The 10,314-nt window shown below is 47.4% G+C and overlaps 1 long non-coding RNA gene across 1 annotated transcript; it reads left to right on the top strand.

Annotated features, from left to right (window-relative positions):
* The first annotated feature begins 438 nt into the window (after nucleotides 1-438).
* On the top strand, nucleotides 439-9,906 carry LOC125440999. The gene is made up of 2 exons (XR_007245773.1): nucleotides 439-529; nucleotides 7,441-9,906. It is a non-coding gene; the product is annotated as an uncharacterized LOC125440999 (long non-coding RNA).
* Nucleotides 9,907-10,314: the final 408 nt, after the last annotated feature.

Here is a 10,314-nt window from a genome sequence, read left to right as displayed (position 1 = left end):
AGGAAGTGGAAAATGGTACCTGACCTTGCTGGGAAACTCTCTTAGATCAAGGGGTCCCTGATTCTAAATGCTTTAAATATACTTATTTCGGTTTGTATCTGGAAATGTTGTGAGCCGCTTTGGGGGAAAGGTGGCATCCAAGACAACTAACTCCCCAACCGCATGTTTCATGTTACTTTCGCCTATATATACAGAGAAGCGTTGCTGCCATCCGCTCAGAGACTCATACAGAGCCACATTCCCTCCCTCTCTGGCAGGCTTGCGGCAGCTCCTTTCCTCCGGGTCACGAAGACCCGATTATCCTCGAACCGCTAACCGCGCATACCCGGCGTTTGTTTTCAGGTGCATGCTGGGAGGCGTAGTCCGTGTCCTGACCCCCGCGGGTGGGAGGCGATCCGCGGAAACTACATTTCCCGGCATGCCCCGCGCGGCGCAGCTCTCCCCCTCCGGGCTCATGGGTCCTGGCGGCTCGGAGAGGCGATGGAGGCGCCGGGCCGGCCAGGATGGTCCGCTCCCTCGACAACCTCAAGTGAGTCTGTCGGCTCGAAGGCAGGACATGGAACGGGTGTTTGTGTGAATGCGCGCTGACACGTGTCTATGCGCTCTACGGGAAAGGAGGTCGCGTGGGGGGGCCCAGAGTTTTGCTTGTTGACAGCGTTTGCGGAGCCTCCTTTCCGCCCCTCAGGAGCTCCGAGAGGCTGCCCGCCTCCAGCCCCAGGACACGCGTCAGAACCCTTGCTGTGCCTGTGCAACTGCACGCGTTCAGACGTGACGCCCGTGAACCGAGATGCTTTTATGCGTGGGCCTCAATCAAAACATATAACGGTGGCCTTCCAGATGTTTGTTATGGACTACAATTCCCATCAGCCCCTGACAGCACGGCCAGTGGAACATCTGGAGGGTCAGAATTTGACACACACCCCCTGGATAGGCGCTTCTGTTTGACGCGTGTATAGAGATGATGGATTTTAATATTTGTAGTGATTCTTATGTTTATATTTTATAATTTGGATTTGACTTGATTATGGATGTGTGTGTCTCTGGGACCCTGGGTTCAAATGCCGCACTCATATCATGGGAGCTGACTGGGTGAACTTGATCCAGTCACTGTCTCTCAGCCTCCCCTTCCTCGCAGGATTGTTGTGAGGGTAAAATGATAAAAGGAAGGAACACAACAAGGCTGCCAGAGCAAGAAGGGGGGATATAGAAACACGTGTGTATGTGTGAGAGAGAGAATGCCAGCAGGCCCCACAAGAGCTTACAGTGCGAATCTCCGTGTGCTTAGGAGTAAGTCCTCCCTCGCAGGTAGGGTGAGGATTGCTGCCTGGCTCTACTTCTATGGGCAGGCTATCCATCTGTGGATTCTTGGAAGCACACTTGAGCCCGTGCATTTTGACTTGGAAGTCTGCGTTCCCCCACATACCTGCCCATCTCTGCCCTGTGGAGTCGTGCCTGCCCTTCCGGCCTCCCACTTTGTTTGCTCTTGAGGTGCGTGGCGTTCTTGGATGCATTCCACAGGCCAGTGATGGCGAACCTTTTCGAGACCGAGTGCCCAAATTGCAACCCAAAACCCACTTATTTATTGCAAAGTGCCAACACGGCAATTTAACCTGAATAACCCCCTCAAGCAGGGGCCAGCCTGCTGTAGCCTCCAGCAAGTCCCACATCTGCCACTCTGCGCCTCTCTAGCATCTCTGCCGCCTCGCCTCGCCCCCCCCCCCCTCAGGTAGCAGCCACCTGGAGCACAGGCACCGGGCCCACCAGCTGAGTCCTCCCTGCTTGCTGAGGTGCATTTGCATCAAGTCCAGCGGCCCAGGGCAGCCTAGATGTGGGGAGGGGCGATTCCCCGCCCCCACATGATGAACTCTGTGTGCGCGTGCCCACAAGAGAGGGCTCTGAGTGCCACCTCTGGCACCCGTGCCATAGGTTCGCCACCACTGCCACAGGCACTAATGGGCTCTTAATGCAGCCTGTGATTCACCACAGTGGACAGACTGGTTTCCGGGTGCCCTGGGATTGAGTTGCTGTTTTGATGCCCCTAGAACAGTGGTGGCGAACCTTTGGCACTCCAGATGTTATGGACTACAATTCCCATCAGCCCCTGCCAATTGGCCATGCTGGCAGGGGCTGATGGGAATTGTAGTCCATAACATATGGAGTGCCAAAGGTTCACCACCACGGCCCTAGAAGTTTAAACAGGTGTGCATGACAGCCCATAATGCCCCTGTGTTAGATAGCTTTACAGAGTACTGGACAAATTTGGACTGGCAGCCTGTCACTTCAGCAGCTGATGTCAAGAACCACTGAGTTTATTTGCTTATTTGTACGCTGCCTTTCTTCCCAAAGAAGAAGAGTTGGATTTATATCCCCCCCTTTCTCTCCTGTAAGGAGACTCAAAGGGACTGACAAACTCCTCCCCCTCCCACAACAAACACCCTGTGAGGTAGGTGGGGCTGAGAGAGCTCCGAAGAACTGTGACTAGCCCAAGGTCAACCAGCTGGAGTGCACAAGCCAATCTGGTTCACCAGATAAGCCTCCACAGCTCAAGTGGCAGAAAATGGGAATCAAACCCGGTTCTCCAGATCAGAGTGCACCTGCTCTTAACCACTATGCCACTGCTGCTCCTCAAGATCCAACGAAGCTCACAGCATTCTTCTTTCCTTTTTTTATCTTCACAACAACCCTTTAAGGTACGTTAGACCAAGGTTGCGACTGGCCAAAAGTCACCCAGTGAGTTTCCACGGCAGAGGGGGGACTAGGCCTCATTCGTACTCTTATGCCCTAATCCAGTGATGGTGAACCTTTTCAAGACCGAGTGCCCAAATTGCAACCCAAAACCCACTTATTTATCGCAAAGTGCCAACACGGCAATTATACCTGAATACTCAGGTTTTAGTTTAGAAAAACCGGTTGGCTCCGAGGCACGCGTTACTCAGGAGTAAGCTTAGTGAAGCAACCGTGCAACGCTTCAAATGGGTGAATCATGATCCTAGGAGGGTTTACACAGAAGCAAGCCACATTGCCAGCAACCGAGCTTACTCCGAGGTAAAGGATCATGCCCAAGCCAGCCTAGATGTATGTGTGGGGGAGTGATTTTCCACCCCCTCCCACATGATGAACTCTGTGTGTGAGTGCCCACAGAGAGGGCTCTGAGTGCCACCTCTGGCACCCGTGCCATAGGTTCGCCACCACTACTCTAATCTATACACCACGCTGGCTCTCATCCTCGTGCTCATCTTGTGAGCTTCCAGGAGGAAGTCCAATTAGGTCCTACTGGGCCCTAAGAGCAGCTCGGGCGTAAACCATTTTGTCAGTTCTTATGTGGTAACCCAATAGGGTTTGCAAGACAAAAGATAAAACAGAGATGGCTTGCCCTTGTCTATCTCTGCATAGCAACCCTGAACTTCCCTGGTCTCCCATCCAAGTACTGACCACGGACAACCTGCTTAGCTTTCAAAATTGGATGAGATTTGTGATGGAAAGATTCTATTGCTGAAGCAAGGAAGCCACACAAAGAAGTCCCACAAGGATGGTAAAGGGCTTTGGTCCCAGGAAATGCCATTCACATTTGACCAGTGGAATTCAAAAGTTTAGATTTACCTCGTGGCAGGGCAGAGTTTTCCTGGGAAGGTAAAAACAAAGGATTTAGGATTCCACCTGAGGGGTTTGACTAGGAAGCATCTGTTACAGTATCCAAAATACCTGTACACATCTTGAGAGCAGACAAGTAGATCAAACTGATCTAGTCTGACAGCTGCTCCTCCCAGCACCTTGTCAGAGCCAGCTGAAACCAGTCAGCTGTTTTTCATTATGATTGGTTACTTGTTATATAAAAGAAGTGCTTGCTTACCAGCACTAGCTCTTAGGGCAGCGTTGGCGAACCTATGGCACGGGTGCCAGAGGTGGCACTCAGAGCCCTCTCTGTGGGCACTCATGCACAGAGTTCATCATGTGGGAGGGGGGTGGAAAATCACCCCCCCACACACACACATCTAGGCTGGCCTGGACATGATCCTTTACCTGGGAGTAAGCTCGGTTGCTGGTAATGGGGCTTGCTTCTGAGTAAACCCTCCTAGGATCGTGAATCACCCATTTGAAGCGTTGCACAGTTGCTTCACCAAGCTTACTCCTGAGTAACGCATGCCTTGGAGCCAACCGTTTTTTCTAAACTAAAACCTCAGTATTCAGGTTAAATTGCTGTGTTGGCACTTTGCGATCAATAAGTGGGTTGTGGGTTGCAATTTGGGCACTCGGTCTCAAAAAGGTTCGCCATCACTGTCTTAGGGATGGCCTATTGCTGCAGGGCATGCTGCCCGTTTGCTGTTTGAGTTCCTGTATGCACTGTAAATATCTGCACTGTTGATAAAGTTTTTCCTCCCAGTTAAGAGATCAAGGAGGATCAAAATTGGTAGCCATAGATCGACTTCTCCATAAATCTGTCCAAGCCCCTTTTAAAGCTATCCAGGTTAGTGGCCATCACCACCGCCTGTGGCAGCATATTCCAAACACCGATCACACGTTGCGTGAAGAAGTGTTTCCTTTTATTAGTCCCAATTCTTCCCCCCGGCATTTTCAATGAATGCCCCCTGGTTCTAGTATTGTGAGAAAGAGAGAAAAATTTCTCTCTGTCAACATTTTCTACCCCATGCATAATTTTATAGACTTAAATATTTATTAATCAAGTTGTTGTCCCTGTTGTTCAAACATTCAAATGTGTGTCTTTTCATCAAACGTCTTTAGAGGCGGTAATGTTTTAAAGACTATGAGTGACATCTCTTGGAGCAAAAGGAGAGTAATTTATCTTCATGTTGTCCTCATATAACCTTCTTAGTCATCATTCTTCCAGCTAGAAATGTCATGATCCAAGCTACTTGGTTGCTAGGGCCAGTGCCAGGATCTGAGGCAAGAGGGTGAATCAGATTGAAGCAGGAGTTAAAGCTAGAATTATAAATCCACGCATTTGCCCAGCTGGAAGGGCGAGATACTCAAGAGGTGAGGCTGCGGCAGGGACAGGGATCAAGTACAGGGCAAAGGGAAAAGCGGGCATGTGGGGGCATAACATGTCTTTTGAAACTGGCTACGGCTGCGGCAGAAATTAGGTGGAGTGAGAACATAGCCAGTGATCAGCAGTAGAGTTAAGGATGGGATCTGTAAGTGGAAAGGAACTTTCTTGCTTCTTTACTCTATTTGAAGCCATTTGCCATCTATCTGTCACAATTTTGCAACTCCACAGGCATTTGGGGATGCATGACCCATTATGGTGGACCCCCCCCCCCCCAAATGCCAACAGAAGGTCAGAACATGATTTTTTTTCAACAAGGAAAAAATGCAAGATTGATAACTCATGATTTATTGGTACCAACAATGGGCATATAGATTTTTTTCTTCTACTAGCAATATTTAGATACATTTTTATCAGAAATCCTTCATTTTGATTACACATTGTACAATAGACAAGGCACTAAAATGTACGCCTAACAGTCATCCTCATTACAGATTCCTGACTTGAATTTAGAGTCTCCATCTTACTGCAAAATAAATATTATTGGACAGTTCTTGTATCTAATTATTCCATCATGTGACGTGAGCTAGGTAACAAAGATCCTCCAAATTCCTTAAATACAACCACATGAAAGTGAAGGATCCCATAGTGTAAAACCAAACATAAGGCGAAACCCCATATTTGGGAGGTGGGAGAAGTTTTTAGCATTTTCCACAATGTAATTTAGAAAATAATTCTGCAAGCAGCAGAAGCAACTTTGGTACTAAATCTGAAGAGGTGATTTATGTCTGCGTGCAGAAGTGTGGGAGCAACTTTTGAAAAAGCGATTCCTTCACTTGCAATCTCAAGAGTAATACTGTCCCAAAAGGACTCTATCATATGATTCGGACAAAAAAAATGGACCTACTGTTAAAAGCCTGCTGGATAAAAAATGGCTTTTGGTGCTAAAAATCTCATCCCAGTGTTGGAACAGGAAGGTTACTTTTTTTACATAAAGGATATGATTCCAGGTGTTTGGTCCTAAAATACCTTTTAAGTTTCTCCAAGAAGTGGGCACCCAAGAATCAAAGATACAAGGGAGTGAGGGATCATCCATACGAACTCAGATATAGAGCTCATACAGACAAATGAACAACTTGGTCAGTCCAAATGTGTGATAAAACAGACAATAGTATTCAACCACCATCTCACACTGGAAAAGGGAAGAGAACGCTGTTCACACAGCTGACAATGTTGCACCAATAAGGCAGATAGTCAAACCCAGTGCCCTTAGAAACATCCTGTACCCTCTTAGGTCGTGCCTTATATTTGGAGGAGCACAGTGCTACGCAGTTACTTCACAGAGGGCAATCAGGAAACTAGGTGACAAGCGGCTCTAGCTTGTCACCTATTGGTAAGGTGACCAGATGGTCACCTTTGTGATCCGGGATGGGGGTAGGCAGCTGTGTGCGTGCGGCTGCAGGAGCACACTGCCTTCTGTGGCACTACCGTTTCCCGCCCTGTGACAGGGCGGGAAACGGCAAGCCCCAGAAGGCCATGCTCCTGCGGCCGCGCGCATGGGAGGCTGCCGCACTGCCTTGCGCCCCAGAAGGCAGTGCGGCAGCCTCCCAAAAAGCGGGACAATTGAAATAACCTGCGGGACAAATTGTTAGAAGGCGGGACTGTCCTGCCAAAAGCAGGACGTCTGGTCAGCCTGCCTATTGGATGCACACAGAGGTTAATAGGCTACCCTATTGTAAAGGTAGTCCCCTGTGCAAGCACCAGGCTCATTACTGACCCATGGGCTGACGTCACATCACATTTACTGGGCAGACTATGTTTATGGGGTGGTTTGCCATTGCCTTCCCCAGTCATCTACATTTTCCCCCTAGCAAGGTGGGTGCTCATTTTACCAACCTCAGAGGGATGGAAGGCTGAGTCAGCCTTGAGTTGGCTCCCTGAAACCGGCTTCTGTTGGGATCGAACTCGTGAGTTGAGCTTGGACTGCAGTAGTACAGCTTACCACTCTGTGCTACGGGGCTTCTATAGTAATGATTTAATTTTGATATTGTTTACCTGGGCGTATTGCAGAATCAGCAGGACTGCTCAGAACCAATCCAAGTTTCAGGGCTGCGGGCTGCCATTTCAAATTAGAAACGCCAAGAGTTACAAATTGATCCCGACGTGATCCCGATGTCGTCCTGCTGCCTCGTCTGACTTGGGCCTCCCTCGGCCCCGCCCACATTGTCATGACATGGGCAGGATCGAGGGAGGCCCAAGTCAGACAAGGGGGAGGCATCTGGTCACGTGGGGGGCTGATTTTGCGCCCCCACGTGACCAGATTAGTTGCGCCCGGGGACCTGGGGCCGATACGCCCCTGGTTATAATCTTGAGTGTGCATACAATTCAGTGCCATGCAGAATCTGTGGATTAACTGCAATGTTTCCTTTTCCTTTTAGGTAAGGAGTGCATTTCGGTGAAGAGGCAATTTGGCCCGTCTAGTTTGACGGCAGGGTCATACTTTGCTTCATGTCTCTACAGGTAGGAGGAGTCTTTAGTTTGATGCTTCAAAAATCCAATAAAAACAACAAAAATCCTTTCAATGTATTGTCAAAGGATTTCACAGCCAGAATCCACAGGCTGTTGTAGGTTTTCCAGGCTGTAAGGCTGAGGTCTGGTACAGTAATGACATCTCACCAGGACGTGCCTCTGAAGATGCCAGTCATCGATGTGGGCGAAATGTTTGGAGCAAAAGTTACTGGACCAACAGCCACACATTCCAAACCCCCCCCCCCCGCCTTTCAACTTTATAACTCCAAAACTAAAATTATCAAACTTTTTAAAAAAAGTTTCCTAAGCAACTAGATTTAAGTCAAGTAGCACCTTACAGACAAACAAGATTTTCAGGGTATGAGCTTTGACTCTCAAAACCTCACATCCTGGAAATTTTGTTAGCATCTAGCATGCTACGGGATTCAAATCTAGCTGTTCTACTGAAGACCAACGCAGCTAGCCTCTGAAGCTTCCCTAGAGAAGAAGATGAAGGCCCACGATATTAAAAAAAGAGCTGACGTAGAAAAAATGTAGGAGAGCAAAGCCCCTCTACCTCCAGTGCTGACAAAACAGGCTATACGTACCCTTTTATAACACGGTGGACAGAATTCTCCCCTTACCTCTGGGTAGAAGAAACAGTAATGACGAGTCCAACGTTCGAGTCTCAGTTGGAATAAATACAGATGACATGCTTTAAAAAGTACCTTCTGCCATCTGGCTGGGAGCAATGCCTGTTATTCAACCTATTTATTGAATCTCCCAGTTGGAGGAGATCCAACTGATACTCTAAAAGCTCCAAAGAAAGATGTAGTTATACTACCTGCAATCTAGCCAAAGGCTGCGCTGAAAGAGGCAAAGGACTCTCAAAAATTCAAAGTGGTTTCCTGGTAGACTTTCCCCACCAATCATTGATGTCAAAGGTGGTTTATGTAGCTGCTGATCAGAGAGGAAGAGAGGGCCTTTTCCCCAAGTTTGGAAAGCCGGGGTGTCCTTGCTCTGCCTGGTTAAGTTGGGCTTTAGCGGTTACCTTAGTTTGTAGGACATGACGCTGCTGCATTTGTGGAAAGTATATTAGAGCTGACTGTATGGCACTCAATTTGACCAGGTGATGTTCTTGTCCAATACCATGTAGCTCCAAAGCTACAGGTCAGCCCCTGATCATCTGCCCCTCTTCTTTGAAGACTTGGCATCCCTCATTATCTGAATTTGTGATGGTATCAGGGAGAGCCATCCAGTTAATTTCTGCTTATGCGAGGTTGGCATGGGAACTCAAACTTGCTCTTTCCCCAAGCTACGTTCTTGTTAAGTTAAGAACCCCTGCAGAGGTCTGGAGTGGCCTACAGAATGGAGACCGTGCACCAAACCATGCATTTTTCAAGTGGGCGAAGAACTCCACGTCTGCTGTTTTTTGCACCACTGCCGTCTTATCTCCCGCCATGCATTTCTTCTTACCATGGCTACAACTGCCCTGACCTGGACGACCTGGGCTAGCCTGATCTCGGAAGCTAAGCAGGGTCAACCTTGGTTAGTCGTTGGACGGGAGACTATCAAGGAAGTCCAGGGTCACCACACAGAGGAATGCAAGGAATATCTGAACATCTCTTGCCTTGGAAATCCCAAGAGATCTCTGTAAGCTGCAATTTGACAGCACTTTCAACCATCACGTCTACCACTGCCACCAAATGAGATGTGTGCTGAATGGGAGACGTTAGGTTTTTCCCATGTTGATCAAGAATTTGTATCAAGTCAGGGAAGAAGATGGTATTGGTTTCTGAATGAACACATCCAAAGATCATCCAGGTAGGGATGTATGACTACCACGACTGTCGCCTTTGTAAATGCTCTGGGACTGAGGATTGTTTCTATATGAGCCCTTCGGGGATAGGGCGGTATATTAAATCCAATAAATAAATAAAATAAAAAATAAACCAAACAATCTAGATAGTTCTCTTTGGGAGTAGAAAGGGAGAAAGGTGTGGCTGGTCGAAAGGGAATCCAAATAATAGCACTGGGATGGAAGGATAAGAAGAAATGGACTATTTTGAAATGGTTAGAGTATATTTGGGAACAAATACAAATGGACATTTTCGAGATAATGGCAAGAAATAATCTATGGCAAGATAAACAAAGAGAAATGTTGAAGATATGGACACAGTTCGTGGATTGGATGAAAGAAGCTGGAGTCAAAGAAGAAATATGGGAGAAAAAGTACAATGAATGAACTTATTCCTGCTTACTTAAGGAACTGAGATAGAAAACAGGGTGGAGGGGGAAACAAGGGGGAAAAGTAAGGTTTGGAATATGTAAATAAAAATGTTCTTGGATAATGTATAAGTGTAACAAAATTTCAGACTATACAATAAAATTATTTTTAAAAAAGAAAGGGAATCCAAAGAGCAAATAGACATATTGTGCTGTAACACTCCCCAGACACAAAGAGCGATGTCATGGCCGATGGAGACATAAAAACACAACAAAAACTAGTCCCAGTAATCATAACTCAAGTTATAGAGAATCTAACCGGTAACAGCACAGTTGTCCTGACAGATACTAAAGATCTCACAATCTAGTCTGACAAAGAGGAATGAGAAACACTTACTTTGGATTCAGTTGAGCAAAAGGAGTCTCGACGTCTTTTGCACATGAAATAATAATCGTCCTTAAACTCTAACGAGTTTTGAGGTATCGGATCTCCCCAAGGAGGGAAAATCCCAAGAAAAAAAGGAGCAATGGATGCAATCTTTGGGAATGAGGGCATTTAGAAGGCTTCTTTCTTCCCT

Source organism: Sphaerodactylus townsendi, linkage group LG11 (assembly GCF_021028975.2).
Source record: "Sphaerodactylus townsendi isolate TG3544 linkage group LG11, MPM_Stown_v2.3, whole genome shotgun sequence".
In the NCBI taxonomy this organism is placed as follows: domain Eukaryota; kingdom Metazoa; phylum Chordata; class Lepidosauria; order Squamata; family Sphaerodactylidae; genus Sphaerodactylus; species Sphaerodactylus townsendi.
The sequence above is the reverse complement of the archived record's forward strand: the minus strand, read 5'-3'. Positions and strand labels throughout refer to the sequence as shown.